Raw genomic sequence first — 23,808 nt, 5'->3', positions numbered from 1 at the left:
TCCCTGGTCACGTAGGGGAAGATAAATGATTATGTTGTGTGGTGCTGATTAAAGGGGTTACTGGGGGAAGTCGCCATAATAAACTGAACTATATCATGTCATTTAAAGAGGCTTCATAAGGAGGGAGTCTGGCTGTGCTCCCCTCCCCACTACACCGATGCCTGCAGTCCGGGTACCACCCACCTCCATCACTTGCGACCTAAAAGCCATCCACTCTTGGCAGCAGATGCTCAGATCCTTTATCTGTTACTTCCTTTTCAAAACAAGAAATATTTTCAAAGACATAGACCCATTCGTTATCTCTCTGAGTCATTTCTAAAAAGTGTAAGAAAACTCTTGGTAAAAGAAGTCTTTCAATTGGGCTGTGCCCCATGGTTTGTTTTTGAGATGGCAGAAAGTATCTTTTATTCCCCCTCCATCAGCTGGTGGGAATCTCTCTCAAAATAAGGACACAAAACTGAAACACAAACTCAGTCCTAGTCGAAACAGGAGAGAAACATGCAACTGAGCTGTTATTGGTGATAAAGGGGGAGGGGGCAGGATTGGTGATACAGGGGAGGACAGCAGATGGAGGCAAGGAGCCCAAGCCTGTGGAGTAGAGGGGAGGCCATGTGAGGAGGGGGCTGGAGACAGGAGCCCTTAAAAGCCACCTGCTCCTTCTTTTTAGACTGCACCCTGTGGCATGTGAGATCTTAGTTCCCTGACCTGGGATCAAACCCATATCCTCTGCAGTGGAAGCACAGAGTCTTAACCATTGGACCTCCAGGGAAGTCCCTTTTTTTTCCCCTTTCTTTTCTCCACCTGCTCACTTCTTTTTCTCTTTTTTGCTGCACTGCAGGGCATGCAGGATCTTAGTTCCCTGACCAGGGATCAAACCTGTGCCCCCTGCAGTGGAAGTGTGGAGTCTCAACCACTGAATCGCCAAGGTAATCCTTTTTTTCTTCCAACTTGCTCACTTCTGCTTAGGCCAGAGGTTCTTGCCCTGGCTACATCCAGTCACCCAAGGGACTTTAAAAATGCTGATGCTCAGGCCTGGCCACAACCCTCCCCTCTCACCCCCCAACTCACGCCTTCTCTCCAGGATTATGACTTGCATGGCTGGGGACACTGGGGAGAAGGATCTGGACTTCATCGTACTCCCCTCCCTCTCTGCTCTTCAGGCTCTGCCAGCCTGCGGAGAGCAGGTGTCGCATCGGTCTCGCCCAGCTGGGGAGGCTGCCGCTTTCTGGCCCAGCTGGGTGGGTGCACTTAATTCTAGGGTGTAGAGGGAGGATGCGCCCTTGGCTGGCAGACAGGGAGCCGCCTCTTCCAAACAGGCCTGGCAGTGAGAAAGCTGCTGTTCTGACCTCCATCTCTCTTACTCCAGCACCTACCTTTCAGCTGGCTCTGTATACTTTCTCAGGAAGCTGCTGGAAGATGTGGTCCACGAAGGGGAGGGAGGAACCTGAATAGCCAAGAACGAGGAAGAGGAAATCCCAGGAAGGCAGGCTTAGAGGAGCAAAGGGAATTTCCAGGGTGGTGGTGAGGGGAAGTCCAAGGACAAATTTATGGCACCTGCCAGGGGAACGAAGTTTAGCCACAATCAGTGAGCCTGGGTTCCAGGAAGGAGTCTCTTGGAGACAAAAATGGAACCAACTGATTATCAGCTGGGAAGAAGGAAAGTTAAGGGATGAGGGGAGAAAGTACAGATATGGATAACACAAAGGAAATCTAAAATATAAGGCAACTATTTTTAAAAAGGGAAAGGGACTTGCCTTGCAGTCTAGTGGTTAAGACTGCACTTCCAATGCAGGGCGTGCAGGTTTGATCCTTGATCAGGCAACAGTCATCCTGCATGCTGCATCGCCAAAAAGAGAAGAAAGGAAGAAAATAAGGAAACTATTAAATTTGAGACAAACAAGAAGTTGCAAAAGAAAGAAACTACAATCATAGTTTATTACTTGACTCAGCAGTGAACAATGTTTCACATGGTCTTAATAGTATAGATTTTAAAGACTGATTTAACCAAAATTAACGCTGTAACTATAACTGGGTGTCAAAGCACTAAATTCTCAGCTACCATAATGGGAAGACAGTAGATGGTATCTAAGTTGGATTAGTCAAGACAGAGTTGTAAATCAACTGTGAAAGAATGAAAGTGTTAGTCGTTCAGTCGTGTCTAACTCTTTGGGACGACGTGGACTGTAGCCCGCCAGACGCCTCACTCCGTGGAATTCTCTAGGCAAGAAGGCTGGAGTTGGTAGCCATTTCCTTCTTTCTGACCCAGTGACTGAATCGGCATCTTTTATGTCTCCTGCATTGGCAGGTGAGTTCTTTAGGGTCACCTGGAAGCCTGTAGAAGTGTGTGAAGTGTGTGTGTGTATGTGTGTGTGTGTGTGTGTGCATGCATGCTTGTGTGTATGTGTGTTAGTTGCTCAGTCGTGTCTGATTCTGTGGCTCCAGGGACTGTAGCCTGCCAGGTGCCTGGGTCTATGGAATTTTCCAGGCATGAATACTGGAATGGGTTGCCATTTCCTCCTTCAGGAGATCTTCCCACACCAGGGATCTAACCTGCATCTCTTAAGTCTTCTGCATTGGCAGATGTGTTCTTTACCAGTAGCGCCAACTGGGAAGCGTTGTAACAACACACTAAATCGCTTCAGTCATGTCCAATTCTTTGAGACCCCATGGGCTGTAGCCCGCCGGGTTCCTCTGTCCATGGGATTCTCCAGGCAAGAATACTGGAGTGGGTTGCCATTTCCTCCTCCAAGGGATCTTCTGGACCCAGGGATCAACCCTGAGTCTCCCATATTGTGGGCAGATTCTTTACCAATTGAGCCACCAGGGAAACCCTTGTAAACCTGTACTTACAAGTAGGGAAATAACTACCAGAAGAATCTGCTAAGAATTGGAAGTATCCACACAACAGTCTGCCCGTGATGCAGGAGTTTCAGTTTTAGTTCAGTTGCTCAGTTGTGTCCGACTTTTTGCGACCCTGTGAACCACAGCACGCCAGGCCTCCCTGTCCATTACCAACCCCCACAGTCCACCCAAACCCATGTCCATTGAGTCGGTGATGCAGGAGACTCAGGTTCAATTCCTGGGTCAGGAAAGTCCCCTGGAGGAGTGCATGGCAACCCTCTCCATTATTTTTGCCTGGAGAATCCCATGGACAGAGGAGCCTGGTGGGCTACAGTCCATATGGTAACAAAGAATCAGACAAGACTGAGTGACTAACACTTTCACTTTTTACAAAAAAAACAATCAGATGTAGACATGATATCAGAAAGAGTCCTCTTCTGGGGCTGCTGCTGCTGCTAAGTCGCTTCAGTCGTGTCCGACTCTGTGCGACCCCACAGATGGAAGCCCACCAGGCTCCCCCGTCCCTGGGACTCTGGGAGGAGAGTACAAATCCAGGGTTTTGAAAATGCATTTGAAATCAAGAGATTAGCAACTGAAAACAACCACATATCTATAGAGACCACTATCCAAAACGTCATGGCAACTGCAAACCAAGAAACTAAAATAGGTATACACACACAAAAGACAAAGAAATCCAAATGTAACAGTAAGGAGAAGAGAACAAAATTGCGATAGGAGAGAACAAAAGAAAAAAGGCGTAGGTGGGGGGAAAGACCTACAGGAGTTGGAAGTATCCAGTGAAATTAAATGGGGCAAGTGACCACTCTTTTGGTTTTGTAACGAGCCTTTTAATGCTGTTTGACAAGACAAGCCCACACACCCCCAAACCAGACACTCATGTTTCATCTTAACAAAAATGTAGAAACAGTTTGGGTTTACATTCAGTTCTGACCTCCTGCCCAGATCTCAGAGAAGGCAAGTGTAACCCAATATACACCCCAAGAAGAACTTCTACTGTCTTTTTAATCTCTGGCTTATAACCAAGCTGTGCATACTCTATCTGCATAATTCCAATCCAATGTATTGTTAGGAATAAAAATAATTAGCTATGTATTAAGAATTCTGGAGTGTCTTGAATAGCAGAAAGTGCAATTTTGTCTGCTTATTTCTGAGAAGCAGTTATTTTTAAAAAAATTTTATTTTATTGTAGTTGATTAATTATTTATTATGTTGTTAATTCTGCTGCACGACAAAGTGGCTCAGTTATACATATATGTGTTCCTTTTCATATTCTTTTCCATTTATGATCTATCACAGGACATTGAATATAGTTCCCTATGCTATACAGTCGGACCTGTTTATCCATTCTCTATATAATAGTTTGCATCTGCTAATCCTAAAGTCTCACTCCATCCCTCCCCAACCCCCCTCCACCCTTGGCAACCACAAGTCTGTTCTCAACATCTGCGAGTCTTGATGAACAGCAGTTTGGATTTGATTCCAGCTGGGAAGCAGGAAAGTTTGGTGTCTGTAATTTTTGTGCATGTTGAGGTAAACCCCTGCTGAGTTCTCTACCTGACGCAGCAATGCTTGGTCCACATCATACTTAGAAAGTGCGTGGGATGCTCTAGACTCCCAGAGCTGGAGGTAAGAGAGTCATCCCACAAGTTGGCTCTGTTAGCCAGATCTGTGCTAAACCTGATTCTACTTGGCAAGGTTTCAAAAAGTGAACTTTGTGGTATGAACGGTTATGTATATTTCAATACAAACCTGTATTCCTGTTTACTTCCAAAGAGGCTTAGAGGCAGCTTACAATAAAGTGATAGTAATGAAAATCAGTAACAGTCAGTTTCTTTCTTCTTCTTCAGTTCAGTTCAGTCACTCAGTCGTGTCCGACTCTTTGAGACTCCATGAATCGCAGCACGCCAGGCCTCCCTGTCCATCACCATCTCCCGAAGTTCACTCAGATTCACATCCATCGAGTCCGTGATGCCATCCAGCCATCTCATCCTCTGTCGTCCCCTTCTCCTCCTGCCCCTAACCCCTCCCAGCATCAAAGTCTTTTCCAATGAGTCAACTCTTTGCATGAGGTGGCCAAAGTACTGGAGTTTCAGCTTTATTTTTTTTTTCATTTTTTTTATGATTTTTTTTTTAGTTATTTATATTTTTAATTTTAAAATCTTTCATTCTTACAGGCGTTAAGTTTCAGCTTTAGCATCATTCCTTCCAAAGAAATCCCAGGGCTGATCTCCTTCAGAATGGACTGGTTGGATCCCCTTGCAGTTCAAGGGACTCTCAAGAGTCTTCTCCAACACCACAGTTCAAAAGCATCAATTCTTCGGCACTCAGCCTTCTTCACAGTCCAAATCTCACATCCACACATGACCACTGGAAAACCATAGCCTTGACTAGACGGACCTTAGTCGGCAAAGTAATGTCTCTGCTTTTGAATATGCTACCTAGGTTGTTCATAACTTTTCTTCCAAAGAGTAAGTGTCTTTTAATTTCATGGCTGCAGTCACCATCTGCAATGATTTTGGAGCCCAAAAAAATAAAGTCTGACATTGTTTCCACTGTTTCCCATCTATTTCCCATGAAGTGATGGAACCAGATGCCATGATCTTCGTTTTCTGAATGTTGAGCTTGAAGCCAACTTTTAACTCTCCTATTTCACTTTTATCAAGAGGCTTTTGAGTTCCTCTTCACTTTATGCCATAAGGGTGGTATCATTTGCATATCTGAGGTTATTGATATTTCTCCCAGCAATCTTGATTCCAGCTTGTGTTTCTTCCAGTCCAGCATTTCTCATGATGTACTCTGCACTTTTCCTATTTGGAACCAGTCTGTTGTTCCATGTCCAGTTCTAACTGTTGCTTCCTGACCTCCATACAGATTTCTCAAGAGGCAGGTCAGGTGGTCTGGTATTCCCATCTCTTTCAGAATTTTCCACAGTTTATTGTGATTCACACAGTCAAAGGCTTTGGCATAGTCAATAAAGTAGAAGTAGATGTTTTTCTGGAACTCTCTTGCTTTTCCATGATCCAGCGGATGCTGGCAATTTGATCTCTGGTTCCTCTGCCTTTTCTAAAACCAGCTTGAACATCAGGGAGTTCACGGTTCACGTATTGCAGAAGCCTGGCTTGGAGAATTTTGAGCATAAATTGGTGGCTCAGGGGCAAAGAATCCATTTGCCAAGCAGAGATGTGGGTTTGATCCCTGGATCATGAAGATCCCCTGGAGAAGGAAATGGTGACCTATATTCTTGCCCAGGAAATCCCATGGACAGCGGAGCTTGGCAGGCTACAGTCCATGGGGTCGCAAGGGTCAGAGACAATTTAGTGTGACTAAACCACCACCACTAAAAATTAAAAGCAATCAAGATATTCTTTCATAAGCAAATGGGTAACCAAATTGTGGCACATCCATGCAATAGAATATTATTCAGTTTATTATTCATATTATTTTATCACTATAAAAAGAAATGAGCTCTCAAGCCACAGAAAGGTATGCTGCTGCTGCTGCTGCTGCTGCTAAGTCGCTTCAGTCGTGTCTGACTCTGTGTGACCCCATAGACAGCAGCCCACTAGGCTCCCCCGTCCCTGGGATTCTCCATGCAAGAACACTGGAGTGGGTTGCCATTTCCTTCTCCAATGCATGAAAGTGAAAAGCAAAAGAGAAGTCGCTCAGTCGTGTTCGACTCTTAGTGACCTCATGGACTGCAGCCTACCAGGCTCCTCCGCCCATGGGATTTTCCAGGCAAGAGTACTGGAGTGGGGTGTCATTGCCTTCTCCGCAGAAAGGTATGGTGAAGCCTCGAATACATATTACTAAGTGAAATAAACCAGTCTGAAAAAGCTACATACCTCCTGTATGATTCCAACTGCATGACTTTTTTTGCTTTCTGGAAAAGCAAAGCTAGGGAGATGGTAGAAATATAAGGGTTGCCAGGGGTTATAGGGAAAGGAGAGGGTAAGAATAGATGGAGCCAGGGGATTCTTACGGCAGTGAAATTTTTCAGCATGATACTTCGATGGTGGACACATGATATTATGTGTTTATCAAAACCCTTAGAGCACAGCACAGAGAGTGAACCCTAGCATAAACTATAAGCTTTAATTAATAATAATGTATCAATACTTCCTTATCAACTGTAGCAAGTGTACCGCGAATGAAAGATGTTAATAATACGGCAAACTGTATACAAGGAGAGGAAGGGGAGATATGGTAATTCTCTGTACTTTCTGTGCAGCTTTTCTATAAATCTAAACAATTTCTTGAATGAATGAATGAATCATTAACAAAAAATTAGTACCTCAGTGAAACCCAAAATCATTAAAATAAGAGTGAAGTGACAGGTAAAATTACAATGAAGGACTCAGGGTAATAAAAAGTACTGAACTGAACACTGACCTTCACTCTGAATTCTCCAACAAGAAAAGGATGGATTGCAGAGCGTATTGTCTGCAAAGAGGAAATGGACCAGTTTGTCAGCTGAGACAGAGAGACTCAGAGATGAATTTATTCTTAAGAGACAAACAACATAATGGGGGATGACCTTGATTGGACTTTCAGAGAAATTTTTAACTTTATTTTTAATTGAAAGATAATTGCTTTACAGTGTTGTGTCGGTTTCTGCCACACAACAATGTGAATCAGCCATAAGCATACATATGTCCCCTCCCTCCTGAACCTCCCTCCCACCTCTACCCCCACCCCACCCCTCTAGGTCGTCACAGAGCACCAGGTTGAGCTCCCTGCGCTATACAGCAACTTTCCGCTAGCTATCTGTTCCATACATGGCAGTGTGTATGCTTCTGTGATACTCTCCAAATTCATCCCACCCTCTCCTTCCCCTGCTGTGTCCACAAGCCTGTTCTCTATGTCTGCATCTCTATCCCTGCCTTGCGAATAGGTTAATCAGGTAGAAGGTATGAAGAAAAGGGAACTCTCTTGCACTGTTGGTGGGAATGTAAATTGATACAGCCACTATAGAGAACAGTATGGAGAGATCTTTAAAAAATTGGAATAAAACTACCATCAGTTCAGTTCAGTTCAGTTCAGTCACTCAGTCGTGTCTGACTCTGCGATCCCTTGGACTGCAGCATACCAAGCTTCCCTGTCCATCACCAACTCCCAGAGCTTGCTCAAACTCATGTCCATCGAGTCGGTGATGCCATCCAACCATCTCATCCTCTGTTTTCCCCATCTTCTCCTGCCTTCAATCTTTCCCAGCATCAAGGTCTTTTCCAATGAGTTACTTCTTCACATCAGGTGGCCAAAGTATTGACGTTTCAGCTTCAGCATCAGTTCTTCCAATGAATATTTAGGATTGATTTCCTTTAGGATTGACTGGTTGGATCTCCTTGCAGTCCAAGGGACCCTCAAGAGTCTTCTCCAACACCACAGTTCAAAAGCATCAATTCTTCGGCACTCAGCTTCCTTCGCAGTCCAACTCTCACATCCATACATGACCACTGGAAAAACCATAGCTTTGACTAGACGGACCTTTGTTAGCATAATAATGTCTCTGCTTTTTAATATGCTGTCTAGGTTTGTCAGAGCTCTTCTTCCAAGGAGCAAGTGCCTTTTAATTTCATGGCTGCAGTCACCATCTACAGTAATTTTGGAGCCCAAGAAAATAAAGTCTCTCACTGTTTCCATTGTTTTGCCATCTATTTGCCATGAAGTGATGGGACTGGATGCCATAATCTTAGTTTTTTGAATGTTGAATTTTAAGCCAGGTTTTTCACTCTCCTCTTTCACTTTCATCAAAAGGCCCTTCAGTTCCTCTTTGCTTTCTGCCATAAGGGTGGTGTCACCTGCATATCTGAGGTTATTGATATATTCTCCCTGCACTTGCAATCCCACTACTGGGCATATAGCCTGAGAAAAACATTATTGAAAAAGACACATGTACCCCAATGTTCACTGTAGCACTATTTACAATAGCCAGAAAATGCAAGCAACCTAGATGTCCATCGAGAGAACAACGGATGAAGAAGTTGCGGTGCATACATACAAAGGAATATTACTAGACATTTTATACCAACCCCCTGATTTAAAAAAAAAAATCCCAGAGTGTCTGATGTCACACAGTAGTTAATAAAGGCAGATTTGTGAGACCAAGTGGAGTAGAGAACAGAAACATTCTTCTGCTGGGTGAATGCTTACTATGATTCAATCTTATGAATACTCATTTGCCCTCAGCTTCTAAGCTGAGTCAAGGCTGAGCCACAAGGTTTTATATGCACATACATTTCCTTATCTGCTCAACTGTTTTTTTAAAGGGCTGCTTTAAAAATCAACACATGCATGAGCAGTGTTCTTGCTATGATAGATTTAGTCTTTTATAATATAATCCCCTTGCTCCTTTACTTGCTTCTGCAAAGGAAATCACAATACCATAGAGGTTAGACCGGAAGGGACTTGGCCCATCAAGGACCTCCCTGCCCCCTACTATTACAAATGAAGGAACCCAGACAGGTATAAATGGTTTGCTCATTGGCACAGGGCTAGTTACCAGCAGAGCTTGTTCCAGGATCCAGATTGATATCAGTTAAGTGATATGCCTGACCCTTCCACTCACAGGAAATTACTGCTCTGGGTCGGGCCAGATTCTAGGGCATTCATCATGATGTGGGTGGGGACACCACCCAGGAGGAGGAGAGCACGTGACTGCCTGCAAACAAGCTGCCTGATTGCCATCCACACCGCCCACCATCCTGCTCCAGCCAGCTGCCCCCTCCAAGACGGGTTTTGAGCAGCCACACAGAAAACCCCGTTTCCCTGGACAGCAGCAGACCTAGGAGTGGTGAGATGGGTGTCAGCTTATAGTTGTGAACAGGGCTAGGAAACTCTGATCTCCTGACCCTCTTAACACCCTGCACCCCTAAGCTGAAAAAGGAAAATCAGCCTACCGTTCAGCCTGAAAGGAAAATCTTGTCACACATCCTGCTGGCCTCATGCCGTGAGTGTGGACAGGGAGGAGCCACAACTCTGTCAGCAGAACCCCAGCTGCTGTGACTTGGATCTTTGCCACCGGTGGCCTGTGCTGATGGCCCTGGTGGGCGTGTTTATTTTGCCTGGCTGAGGAGAAACCTCACCTGAGGCACTTCCGGTTTGATGCTGGTTTCAAACCTTTTTCTTTTTTTTTGTAACTAAGAAGGGGTAAAGATAAAATTAAGTGAATCTTAAGGTTAATGAATCAAGCCCAATAAAGAATGCCGATTCTCTATCACTAGGTTTCCTGCTATTGTAATATACAAAGACGGCAGATTCTGTTGTGGATGGGGGCTCTGGGGTAAACAAAGCCTGGGATTTTTTCCATCCCTGAGGACAAAGAACTTTTCAGGAGCATCTCTGGCCTCTGGGGAGCTGAGCTGCCAGGATTGACGGATGAGTGGCATTTCTCTGCCCACTGACTCCATGGACTCTGTGCAGGAATTATTATTGGAGCTGCTGGCTCTATCTTAGGACAGACAGCCCAGGGAAAGCAGGCCGTACATAAATACAGATGTCATTTTGTGAAGACAAAATCCACACTACATGTGAAATAATTCTATGGTCAGAAGTGAGAAATATAAACTTCATTTTTATCTAGGAAACAAAGGTGGATGTGATTATGTTTTGCTCTTTGAGATCTCCCATTTCTTTTTCTTTTGAGATTTTTTGAGTTTTCTGGGTTTTTTTTTTTTAATTTTTTTATTGAGGTATAGTTGACTTACAATGTTGTATTAACTTTATGTATACAGCGAAATGAATCTGTTTCACTATACATGAATGCACGTGTGCTTAGTCGCCCAGTCGTGTCTGACTTTTTGCAGTCCTATGAACTGTAGCCTGCCAGGCTCCTCTGTCCATGGGATTCTCCAGGCAAGAACACTGGAGTGGGTTGCCATGCCCTCTCCAGGAGATCTTCCTGACCCAGGGATCAAATCCTGTCTCTTATGTCTTCTGCATTGGCAGGTGGGTTGTTTTTTACCACTGGTGCTACCTGGGAAGCCCTATACCAGATATATACATATATCTCCACTCTTTGTTACACTCTTTTCCCATAAAGGTCATTATGTAATGTTGAGTAGAGTTCCCTGTGCTGTACGGTAGGTCCTTATTAGTTGTCTGTTTTATGTTATGTTATGTTAGATAGTCAACCCCAATCTCCAAATTTATCCCTCCCCTCCTACTCCTGACTGCCCTATAACCATAAGTTTATTTTCTGCATAAGTAACTCTATTTCTGTTTTGTAGATATGTTCATTTGTAACCTTTTTTTAGATTCCAAACATGAGTGATATCATGTGATACTTGTCTTTCTCTGACTTACTTAGTATGATAATCTCTGGGTCCATCCATGGTGCTGTAAATGGCATTATTTCATTATTTTTTATGGATGAATAATATTCCATTGCACACACATACCACAGCTTCTGTATCCATTTCTCTGTGGACAATTAAGTTGCTTCCATGTCCTGGCTATTGTAAATAGTGCTGCAGTGAATACTGGGGTGCATGATTCTTTTCAAATTATTGTTTTCTCTGAATAAATGCCCAGGTATGGGATTGCTAGGTCATATGGTAGCTCTATGTTTAGTTTTTTAAGGAACCTCCATACTGTTCTCTGCAGAGGGTGCACCAATTTACATTCCCACCAAAGTGGGAGGGCTCCTCTTTCTCTACATTCTCTCCACATTTGTAGATTTTTTGAGGATGGCCAGTGTGAGGTGAGGCCTCATTCAAGTTTTGATTTGCACCTCTCTAATAATTAGTGATGCTGAGCACATTTTCATATGTTTTTTAACCATCTGTATGTCTTCTTTGGAAAAATGTCTGTTTAGATTTTCCACCCAGGCTTGACAGAAGAAAATGGTTTCAGCCTCCACCTGCCTCTCCAGGAGTATGGTTGGTAGGGCAGGAGGGAAGGGACAGAGGAGGCCCCTGGAGTGTGCTTTGCAGTGTCAGCTGGTCTTTCAAGGGCCAGAGAGTCTCTCCAAGCTCCTCCTCCCAGTCACCCTGCCTTCATCCTGTCCCCTTCAGAGCAGCAGCCTCTCCTGGTCTTCCCCTTGGCTAGCCTGACTGGCCTCAGTCCTTTATGCCCAGGCCTTCAACCTCTACAATTGATAGACATTTATTTTGCTGTGTGATGGAGGACTCTTATCTGGAGATTGAGTTCATTTTGGTGGAGGGAGGTTCCTACTGTTATCCCTAAGTTGGCGATGCTCTTCTGTAAGTCTCAGACTTTTCTCATATTAACAGAGCAGTACCACATCCCCTCAGCTGTCCCCCAAGACCCCTATATGTGGGTCAAGAAACAACAGTTAGAACCAGACATGGAACAACAGACTGGTTCATAATGGGGAAAGGAGTATGACAAGGCTGTATATTGTCACCCTGCTTATTTACCTTATTTTGAGAGTATACCATATGTAATGCAGGGCCTGATGAACCACAAGCTGGAATCCAGATTGCCAGGAGAAATATCAACAACCTCAGATATGCAGATGACATTACCCTGATGGCAGAAAGTGAAAAGGAACTACAGAGCCTCTTGATGAAGATGAAAGAAGAGAGTGAAAAAGCTGGTTTAAAACTCAACATTCAAAACACTAAGATCATGTCATCTGGTCCCATCACTTCACGGCACATAGACGGGAAAAAAGTGGAAACAGTGATAGATTTTCTTTTTTGGGGCTCCAAAATCACTGCAGATGGTGACTGCAGCCATAAAATTAAAACACACTTGCTCCTTGGAAGGAAAGTTGTGACAAACCTAGACAGTCTATTAAAAGGCAAAGACATTACTTTGCCAACAAAGGTACATTTACTCAAAGCTGTGGTTTTCCAGTAGTCATAAAGAAAGCTGAGCACCGAAGAATTGATGCTTTCGAATTGTGGTGCTAGAGAAGACTCTTGAGAGTCCCTTGGAGATCAAACCAGTCTATCTTCTAGGAAATCAACCCTGAATATTCACTGGAAGGACTGATGATAAGGCTGAGGCTCCAATACTTTGACCATCAGATGTGAAGAACTGATTCACTGGAAAAGACCCTGATGCTGGGAAAGACTGAAAGCAAAAGGAGAAAAGGAAGACCAAGGATAAGATGGTTAGATAGCATCACCAACTCAATGGACATGAATTTGAGCAAACTCTGGGAGATAATGAAGGATAGGGGAGGCTGGCATACTGCAGTCTACTGGGTCGCAGAGTTGGACATGACTTCGAAAACTGAACAACAGCAATCCGCTTGGATGACCGGGTTAGGTTTCTGTTAGGAAGGGAGGTGCAGACTGATTAACACAAATATTCAGTGTGGCGCAATGGGAAATAGATAAATGGTTTTTGTCTTCATACTTGGAATACAGCTTCTAAAACCCTTGGCATCTCTGGAATGATGACTCTTTTGAATGAGATGACCCTTGGGTGGAAGCCCTTAGGTAACTTTAGGTTGGGGGCTGGTTGTCAGCATGATCAAGACATGATTAGACAGTTAAACTTTCAGCAACACCCACGAACTCTCAAGCATATACATGTGCTCACCAACTTCTAGCAAGGAAAAAGGGACTGGAGACTGAGTAAGTCACCAATGGCCAAAGATTTCATAAGTCATCCATTTGTACTGAAACCACTGTAAAACCCTTCAATGATAAGAGTTTGGGAGCCTCAGGGTGGGTGAACACGTCCAGGTTCTGGGAGGGTGGTACTCCCAGAAAGGGCACAGGAGCTCCCCATTTTTCCAACAGACTTTGTCTTGAGTATGTGCCTCTTCCATCTGGCTGTCCCTGAGTTGCATCTTTTATCATAAAAACAGTAATAATAAGTAAAGTTCTTTCCTCAGCTCTTTGAGGACTTCCCAGATGGCACAGTGGTAAAGAATCTGCCTGCCAATACAGGAGCCACAGGAGATGCTGGTTCAATCCCTGGGTTGGAAAGATACCCTGGAGGAGGAAATGACAACCCATTCCAGTATTCTTGCTAGGGTAATCCCATGGGACTGATGCTTTTGAACTGTGTTGTTGGAAGAGACTCTTGAGAGTCCCTTGGACTGCAAGGAGATCAAATCAGTTAATCTTAAAGGAAATCAGCCCTGAGTAGTCATTGGAAGGACTGATGCTGAAGCTCTGATATCTTGGCCACCTGATGCAAAGAACCGACTCACTGGAAAAGACCCTGATGCTGGGCAAGATTGAAGGCAGGAGAAGAAGGAGACGACAGAGGATGAGATGGCTGGATGGCATGACAAACTCAATGGACATGAGTTTGTGCAAACTCTGGGAGTTGGTGATTGACAGGGAAGCCTGGCCTGCTGCAGTCCATGGGGTTGCAAAGTGTTGGACATGATGGAGCAACTGAACTGAACTGAACTGAACTGAATCCCAGGGACAGAGGAGCCTGGCAGGCTACAGTCCATGGGGTCACAAATAGTTGGACACAACTGAGCACACACAATTGTTTGAGGTATTCTAGCAAATTGTCAGGAGAAGGCAATGGTGACCCACTCCAGTACTCTTGCCTGGAAAATCCCATGGTAGGAGGAGCCTGGTCAGCTACACGAAGAGTCGGACCCGACTGAGGGACTTCACTTTCACTTTTCACTTTCATGTATTGAAGAAGGAGATGGCAACCCATTCCAGTGTTCTCACCTGGAGAATCCCAGGGATGGATGAACCTGATGGGCTGCAGTCCATGGGGTCGCAAAGAGTCATACACAACTGAGCAACTTCACTTTCACTTTTCACTTTCATGCATTGGAGAAGGAAATGGCAACCCACTCCAGTGTTCTTGCCTGGAGAATCCCAGGGACGGGGGAGCCTGGTGGGCTGCCATCTCTGCGGTCACACAGAGTCGGACACGACTGAAGTGACTTGGCAGCAGCAGCAGCAGCAAATTGTCAAACCTGAGAAGGGTTTGGATAAATCATAGGGGAACCCTTGGCTTATCTGCTCATCTCTCAGAAGGATGAGTGGCCTGGGGACATGAGATTGGCAACCGAAGTGAGGACAGTCCTGTGGGACTGAGACCTTAATGGTGAGCCTTACAGGTAAGGTGAGAATTGAACTGAACTCTTGGACACCCAGTTGGTGTTGGTGCAGGAGAAAACCCACACATTTGATGTCAGAGGTGATGAGAAAAAAGATAGTTCACTTGGCAATTATATTCTGGTGTATGTATATATTTAATACAAAGAAATTATAAGTATTACTTATAAGAAATTTATATTTATTCTGGTTTAGTCACTGAAATTTATTTATTTCCAGTCCCATCACTTTATGACAAATAGATGGGGAAACAATGGAAAGAGTGACAAACTTTATTTTCTTGGGCTCCAAAATCACTGCAAATGGTGACTACAACCATGAAATTAAAAGACACTTGTTCCTTGAAAGAAAAACTATGACAAACCTAGACAGCATATTAAAAAGCAGAGACATTATTTTACCAACAAAGGTCCATCTAGTCAAAGCTATTGTTTTTCTAGGAGTCATGTATGGATGTGAGAGCTGGACCATAAAGAAAGCTGAGTGCCAAAGAATTGATGCTTTTGAACTGTGGTGTTGGAGAAGACTCTTGAGAGTCCCTTGGACAGCAAAGAGATCCAATCAGTCAATCCTAAAGGAAATCAACCCTGAATATTCACTGGAAGGACTGATGCTGAAGCTGAAGCTCCAATACTTTGGCCACCTGATGCGAAGAGCAAACTCATTAAAAAAGATCTGGATGCTTGGAAAGATTGAAGGCAGTAGAAGAAGGGGACGACAGAGGATAAGACGGTTGGATGGCATCACTGACTCAATGGACATGAGTTTGGACAAGCTCCAGGAGATGGAGAGAGACAGGGAAGCCTGACATGCTGCAGTCCGTGGGTTCACAAAGAGTCGGACATGACTAAGCAAGTGAACAATTTATTTTATGTAAGTTATATTAATATGAGGGCTTCCCTGGTGGCTCAGAGGTTAAAGTGTCTGCCTGCAATGCGGGAGACCTGGGTTCAATCCCTGTGTCGGGAAGATCCCCTGAAGAAGGAAATGGCAACCCACTCCAGTATTCTTGCCTGGAGAATCCCATGGACGGAGGAGCCTGGTGGGCTACAGTCCACGGGGTCGCAAAGAATTAACATGAATCCATCTAGAAATCTAGTTTCTTTTCTTTTTAGAATTTTATAATTTTAAATTTATTTATTTATTTATATATTTTAAATGGGCTCTGGGCCAGCCTGACATAGACCCACACACCCAGTGTGACTGGGCAGGAAGAGAGGGGTGGTCCCTCAGCCTGAGAAAGGCACAGAAGTGACTTCGAGGACTGGTAGGCAAGAGGAAACCTCACATTGGTCACTGAGAACAAAGAGCATACCATTTGACAACCAGAGGCCCCAACAGATTGCAGTCGTCAATCACAGGGCCACAGGAGTGGAGGGCAGAGCCCCAGACCTGATGGACAAGCGACTCTCAGGAGCAGCCAGGGCAGGGGGCCTTGGACCAGCTGTGCCATCCTTCTGTGACACTCAGATCCTGTGTAAACCTCCCCTGAATCCCGGTCCCACCCAAGATAAGGAAAGAAGATGGGATGGAGTGGGGAGCACCTCAAGTTGACCAGTCCAATACGACCATCTTCAGGCAGAATCCCTTCTCCAGGAAACCTCAGTGTTGGCTCTTAAGGCCTCTGACTGGTTGGGTGAGGCCCAACCCCATCATCAGCGGTCCTCTCATTTCCTCGAATTCAGTGATGGCAAAGATTGACCACATCTACAAGATACTTTCAAGGTAACACCCCAGTTGGTGTTTGGTTAGATACCTGGACAGGACAGCCTGCTCAGGCTAACACAATAATCATCACTCTGGCGTTTTTTGCATATCCAAGTTTGTGATTCTGTTTAAATTCACACTTGAGACAAATATAGTGTATAATCACACATCCTGATGCTTCTAATGGGGCACACTGGGACTCCTGTGTGAGGCAAACCCCCACTCTGTTCATTCCCCCTTTTAGGGGGGCCTGGCTCCCCATTTTCTCTTGGCAGGCAGGGGAAGGGGCAGGAGCTTTGCAACAGCCAGACCCTGTGCCCTTCTTCTCCAGGCTCGGGAAGGTTCTATTTTGTTGCTGTTGTTGTTTAGTCATGTCTGACTCTTTGCAACCCCATGGACTAAAGCCCACCAGGCTCCTCTGTCCATGGAATTTTCCAGGCAAGAATATTGGAATGGGTTCCCATTCCCTTCTCCAGGGAACAGAAATATAATTCACAAACCATAGAATTCACACTTTTAAAATATATAATTCAGTGGCTTGTAGTATATGCACAGAGCTTTGCAAACGTCATTACAATCTAATTTGAGAGCAGTTTCATCACCCCCTGAAGAAACTCTGTCCCCATTAGCAGTCATTCTTGTCTCTCCTTGACTCCTCCAGCCCAAGGCAACAATTAAGCTGCTTTCTGTCTCTGTAGATTTGCCTGTTCTGGACGTTCAGTATAAACGCTCAGTCACTCAGTTGTGTCTGACTCTTTGCCACACTTTGAACTGTAGCCTCCCAGGCTCCTCCGTCCATGGGATTTTTCAGGCAAGAATGCTGGAGTGGGTTACCACTTCCTCTTCTAGGGGATCTTCCCGACCCAGGGATCAAACCCATGTCTCCTGTGTCTGGTGCATTGCAGGCAGATTCTTTACTGCTGAGCCATCGGGGAAGCCCTTTGTGTAAACAGCATCATCCAGTAGGTGGTTTCCTGTGTCTGCTTCTTTAACGTCACAGGATGTTTTCCAAGTTCATCCACATTGTAGCCTGTATCCAAACTCCATTTCTTCTTCTTGCTAAATATATTCCATTGTACAGACACAGCGCACATTCCTCACCTGTTCACCAGTTGATGGACATTTGGATTGTTTCTGCCTTTTGTCCGTTTGGAATAACGCTGCTGTGAACATTTACAGGCCAGCGTTTGTGAGGACATATGTTTTCATTTCTCTCGGGTGTCCTCCTTGGAGTGGAACCACACGGTCATATGGTGACTCTATATTTAAGCTTTTCAGGAAGCGCCTGACTGTTTTCCACCGCAGCAGGTCCATTTTTACCTCCCCACCAGCAGGGTATGGGCTCCAGTTACTCCACATCCTCACCAGCCTGGGTTTTTCCATCTTTTTGATGATAGCCATCCTGTGGGTGTGCCTTAGCCTGTTTGTGTTTTTGTATGGCCTGTAAGCTAAGAATAGTTTTTCTATTTTTAAAGGGTTATAACACACCCAGAGAGGAAGAAAATGTGACAGAGATGGTATGTGACCCACAAAGCCTTAATTAAACATTTACTGTCTGCCCTGTCCCCTTGGCCATCCTTGCAGACTTCTCGCCTGCAGGAAAAAAACGCTTACAAAACTCTACATGTTTCTGCTCACCAGTCTCCCACATGTGAATGCTAGCATTTTCCTTTTATACCTGGACGATGCCTTCTCCCCCCTCCTTATTTAAAATATGTACATTTTATTTTTTTAATTAAAACTTTTAAAAATTGTATTTATTTTTAGTTGCGCTGGGTCTTCATCACGGCACACAGGCTTAGTTTCCCCACAGCATGTGGGACCTTAGTTCTCCAACCAGGGATCAAATCCATATCCCCTGCATTGGAAAGTGGCTTCTTAACCATTAGGCCACCAGGGAAATCCTTCTTCTTTAAGACCTGAGGACAATCTCATTTTCTTGGGGAAAGTTTCCGGGTTGTCTTCACACTCCCATTTGCCTTTCCGTGCATTTGGCAAACACCTCCTCTGGCAGGATGCTGACCCTCAGTACACTGTGTATGTTTTTTACCATCTGAGACCCTTGAGGGCAGAGATCAGGGTTGGTGTGTTGATTCTCATCTTTCTTTCCAAGCTGAGTGCTGAGCACAGCATTTGCTTATTGAGGAGTGAAGGAACGGAAGGACAAGATGAAACTCTTGCCCTCAGAAAGCCGATTGTCTCATGGGGTAACACACCTTGCACATAAGACTGTGACAAGCTGCCAAAGCATTCGTGCCTCCTGCAGTGTTTTTTTTAATTGAGGTTTTAAAAACTATTATTATCAAAATTTTCTTATTTTTCGGCCATACTGCACAGCATGCGGGATCTTAGCTCCCCAACCAGGGATCGAACTAGTGCCCCTTCCACTGAAACTGCAGAGTCTTAACCACTGGACCACAGGGGAAGTCCCAGCAGTGTTTGCTGACTGCCTCCTTGTGCCAGGCCCCATGCAGGCAGCAGGGGTACAACCGTAGAAGGGAAAGAAGCTTGTGTCCCCATGGAACTGAACGTACCCTCCATCACGTGGACACATGGCCTTGGCTGGCAGGTGGGCTCCCCTCCCTCCAGCCAGGGGTCTCCAGGTGCTGGCTAAGCAGATACCACTTATAACGATCCAGTTCTGGGGAAGTCACTAGCGTTCTTTACCTGAACCTCGGGTTTCCTCTTTCTAGGCTCTTGATGGACTGGCACCTCCCTCTTTGTGGCTGGGGAGGCTGACTCAATGAAACATGAGCAGAGGCAACGTGTGTCATTAGAGGGTAGGAGGACCTTGAAGACCCAGTGAACACTGTCCTGTTTCCTTCTCCATCCTGCACTGACCGTGGGAGCACATGGCCAGTAGAACCTCCTTCTGCCTAGATGACTCTGCAGATCAGAATTTTCCAAACCATGCTGGACTTGTCTCATAGGACTCAGAGGTCGCACAGGACTATGGCCTGCCCTAGCCTCTCCTATCTGACACAAACCCCAGGTCCATGGGAGTTCCCCCACAGGAGGGTCTGGAGTGGCTACTGTCAGAGGTGGTGTTGACCTGGGTCATACAGGACAAGTGGGGCAGGGGTGGGCAGAAGGCCAGAGAGGACTAGAGGAAGGATGTGCTGCCCTGGAAGGTTTCAGCTGACATTGCTGCTCACAAAGACTCTGTTCCCCCTACGCCACCAACACCTTTTTTCCAACCAGGGTTAGAGCCACTTTGCCAATGTCCCTCCCTCAGAAGAGATTCCATTAGCGCACATGTTATACTTTGTGGGTGAATACACATCGATCCTTCCTTCTGCATCTTATTTTACTTCAGATCAGACGCATCATTAAAATATTTCTGCTCTCTTTGGCTCACAAAGTTGTCCCATTCTGGCATGCAGGTCAAAGGAGAGATGAAACAGCAGGAGTGTTTGCAGCCAGCGTAACAAGAGTCAGGACCTCTTACGGAATCGTGCTCTGGTCCAAAGCACCATCCGTAAGTCCGGGTGATGGTGGCATATGGTCTGTTTTATTTCTAAAATCAAGGACTCACTGATGAAACTGGGCTGGAATTCTTTTTTTTTTTTGGTTGGAGGATAATTGCTTTACAATGCTGTGTTGGTTTCTGCCATACAACAGTGTGAATTACTCATAAGTATATATATGTTCCCTCCCCGTTGAGCCTCCCTCCCACCTCTCTAGGTTGTCACAGAGCACTGGGTTAAGCTCCCTGTGTTATACAGCAACTTCCCACCCGCTATTTATTTTACGTATGGTAATGTATATGTTTCAATGCTACTCTCTCAATTTGCCCCACCTTCTTCTTGTCTCACCATCTCTACAAGTTTGTTCTCAGACCTCTGCATTTCTGTTGCTGTCCAGCAAACAGGTTCATCAGCACCATTTTTTCCCTAGATTTCGTATATATGTGCTGTTGTTGTTGCTGGTTAGTCACTAAGACATGTCCAACTCTTTGCGACCCCATGGACAGCAGCAAGCCAGGCTTCCCTGTCCCTCACTGTCTCTCAGAGTTTGCCCAAGATCATGTCCATTCAGTCAGTGATGCATCCCAACCATCTCATCCTCTGTCTCCCCCTTCTCCTCCTGCCCTCAATCTTTCCCAGCATCAGGGTCTTTTTCCAAAGAGTTGACTCTTCACATCAGGTGGCCAAAGTATTGGAGCTTCAGCTTCAGCATGATAGGGGATATGAATGTGTGCATTAATACATCATATTTGTTTTTCTCTTCCTGACTTACTTAACTCTGTATAACAGGCTGTAGGTTCATCCACCTCACTATAACTGACTCTAATTCGGGCTGGAATTCTTAACTGAAGTTTGAAAAGCATTCTGTGTTTGCTTTCTGGTTGCAGGTCATACATCACTGTTTTCTGTCACTTTCATGAGTCTTGTTATTTAGAAATAATGACATGAATGATTTTTAGTGCTGGGAAGAGTTAATTTACCAAAACAGTGTTAGCATACAGGTGTTGATGGGATTTCAGGAAAACACCTTAACAGCATCGCTCCTTGCTCATCCAGGAAAACGATCACTCCTTTCTCATGGGCTGCAAGATCTATCAGAGAAGCATCCGGTGAGGGTCCCCGGCAAGTTGCCCGCTGCCAGAGCTGGATTGTTTTTCTTCAGTGACAAGGGAGGGGAGGAACAATGGTGCCCTTTACTCACCAGTGACTAAATAACAACCTTCTGGGCCAAGAAGCCCAGGTGCAGGTGTTTTCTCTGCAGGGAGTGTGCGAGCTGAGTTTTATGGGCTGCAAACTCCTATCAGAAGTTGATAAGAGAACTTCTGGGCCATTGGTTCTCTGCTGATTGGACATGGATTTCCTAAGCCCCAAGTGTGAAACAGCTGAGGATGAATCATCCCCATGAGCCATGTTCTGCACAAAAAAAATCCATCTGTTGCCAACAAAGGTCCATCTAGTCAAAGCTATGGTTTCCCCAGTAGTCATGTATAGATGTGAGAGTTGGGCCATAAAGAAAGCTGAGCAATAATGAACTGATGCTTTTGAACTATGCTGCTGGAGAAGACTCTTCTGAGGTCCCTTGGACTGGAAGGAGATAAAATCAGTCAATCATAAGGAAATCAACTCTGAGTATTCATTGGAAGGACTGATGCTGAAGCTGAAGCTCCAATACTCTGGCCACCTGATGCGAAGAACTGACTCATTGGAAAAGTCCCTGATGCTGGGAAAGATTGAAGGCAGGAGAAGAAGGGGATGACAGAGGATGAGATGGTTGGATGGAATCACTGACTCAATGGCCATGTATTTGAGCAAACTCTGGGAGATAGTGGAGGATAGGGAAGCCTGATATTCTGCACTTCATGGGGTCAAAAAGAGTCAGACATGACTTGTTGACTGAATAGAAATAGCAACTGGTGTAAATGCACACACACACACACACACACACACACACACGCATGCACACCTTCAGCCTGGTAATCAGGGCCCCTGAGGAAGTGGTGAAATCAGACAGATAGTGTGTGCCACCCCCTATCCCAAGTCAAGTTACAATCAGAAAGTGAGATCTCGTAGAAGGGAGGAAAGAGGGCAGTCCCACAGGACTCATCAGAAGGAGCCAAGACATGGAGGGGATGTGACAGGAATCGTCGGCAGCTGTGATTCTGCGTGTGTGTATACATCCCAGGATTTAAGTGCCGGGGCGGGGGGGGAGCCGCCTCCAGGTACCCTCCCCGCAGCCTCCCTGCTGCGCCTGTCACCCGGGCCCTTCAGAGGTGCCCCTCTTACAGGACAAGCTCCCTTACCGGGTGGCAGGTCCCCTGGTCACACAGTCTCACACAGCCATGGCTTTTCAGAGTTAGGATACAAAGGCTCGTGTCTGAGAGCAGACATTCCAACGCTTTGGAGCTGCCAAAGTTCTGAATGTTTTATAAGTCATACTTCACAGCCATTCGTCTTCTGTCCCAGGAACACCAAGTTCTTCGAGGTCGGCGTCTGAGTCTCCCTCCTCGTGGGGCTCCCCACGTACCCATGAACCACACGTTCAACACCCTCTGACTCTGTGTCTCTGTCTCTCTCTCTGTCTGTCTGTCTCTCTGATGGAACTGCCACCAGCTGATCAGAGTCTGTGCCTCCGTTCCTTTTTCTTTCTGAGGGCCAGTCTTCATGGAAAGAAATAAAATTTAAAGCTCTTTAAAATACCTGGGATACCACCCTCTTCAGGGACTTGATATAATTACTGTGTGTGATGAGTTAGCAGGAATGTAACAGGTGAAGGTGAGTAGGCGGCAGCACTCGCTGGTAAGTTCGGAGCGGCTCTCCGGCTTCAGGCTCTGCTACCCCAGGGGCGAGGTGGGGGGGCATCCCGGCCGATTCCTCTGCAACCTCTGAGCTGTAGGCAGGTGGTACTGCCTTCAAATGCCCCCTGTGGGCCTTCCCCGCTCATGTCTGAGCTGTCTCCACCTTATCTGGTCTCCACTGGCCCCTTCCAGAAGTCAGGATAAAATACTGCTGTGGAAGTCGGGGGGTCCGGTGCTGTGAGCAGTAACGCCAGTGGGGTCAGGGGGCAGTCTTAAAATGGGTGAGAGAAAGAGAAGGAGGAGGAGGGGAGTGAAGAGGAAGAGCAAGGGAAGGAGAGGAAGAAAAGAAAGAGGGAAAGAGGAAGAGAGGGTGTGAGGAAGAGAGAAAGAGAGAGAGGGTAGGGAGGGAAGGAGGGGGAAGAAAGGAAAAAAGAAAGAAGGAAAGGAAGGAAGGAAGAGTCTGGCTCTCTTCCCAGGCACTTCACCCACAAACTGGTTTAGGCCAGTGAGACGGGGTGTTCTACGGAGCAAAGATCATGTGATCACACAGTGTGAGCAAACAGATGGTGTATCATTAACAAAATGCAAGGCTGCCTTTCACCATCTCTGCAGGGTGTCAGTGACCCAGGCAATTTAGTTAAAAACATAAAAAATAAAATAAAAAGTGACAAAGGCCAAAGTTTCATCCTGTTTAGATTCAACCTTGCCAACCACGTGGAGTGGCTGCGTGCCATGCTGGCCTGCACATCCGGCCCTCTGTGAAAGGTGGCCAGTCTGCCTTGTCCCGTCCATGTCATCCAATCTTTGTCCTAGCTCAGAGCAGAAGGAGGGGCTCCAGGACAGGGACTTGTCCCCTGCTTTCTCCTGGGGAGTCAGAATGGCAAGCTGCAGAGAGGATCAGGTGGTGCACGTGGTGAACCTTGAGTCCACACAAGCAGGTGTCACCTTGGTACTGGGATGCAGGCT

General features: G+C 45.6%; 2 long non-coding RNA genes across 5 annotated transcripts in view; one reads left to right on the top strand and one right to left on the bottom strand.

Moving 5' to 3' along the window:
- The window catches only part of LOC114117297 (uncharacterized), a 70,946-nt gene extending 61,979 nt beyond the window's left edge, over positions 1 to 8,967 (top strand). For 2 of the 4 annotated variants that reach the window (XR_003591013.3, XR_009595696.1), the window contains one exon: positions 839 to 8,967. This is a non-coding gene — a long non-coding RNA (uncharacterized LOC114117297). The remainder of the gene's footprint in view (positions 1 to 838) is intronic. The other 2 variants (XR_009595695.1, XR_009595697.1) reach the window with 2 other exon arrangements.
- Positions 8,968 to 17,087: 8,120 nt separating this feature from the next.
- LOC114117296 (uncharacterized) lies at positions 17,088 to 23,336 on the bottom strand. The gene is made up of 2 exons (XR_003591012.3): positions 22,348 to 23,336; positions 17,088 to 21,203 (listed from the first exon to the last, which is right to left on the bottom strand). It is a non-coding gene; the product is annotated as an uncharacterized LOC114117296 (long non-coding RNA).
- Between the last annotated feature and the right edge of the window lie 472 nt (positions 23,337 to 23,808).

Source organism: Ovis aries, chromosome 12 (assembly GCF_016772045.2).
Source record: "Ovis aries strain OAR_USU_Benz2616 breed Rambouillet chromosome 12, ARS-UI_Ramb_v3.0, whole genome shotgun sequence".
NCBI classification, from domain to species: domain Eukaryota; kingdom Metazoa; phylum Chordata; class Mammalia; order Artiodactyla; family Bovidae; genus Ovis; species Ovis aries.
This window is presented reverse-complemented; position numbering and strand designations above follow the sequence as displayed.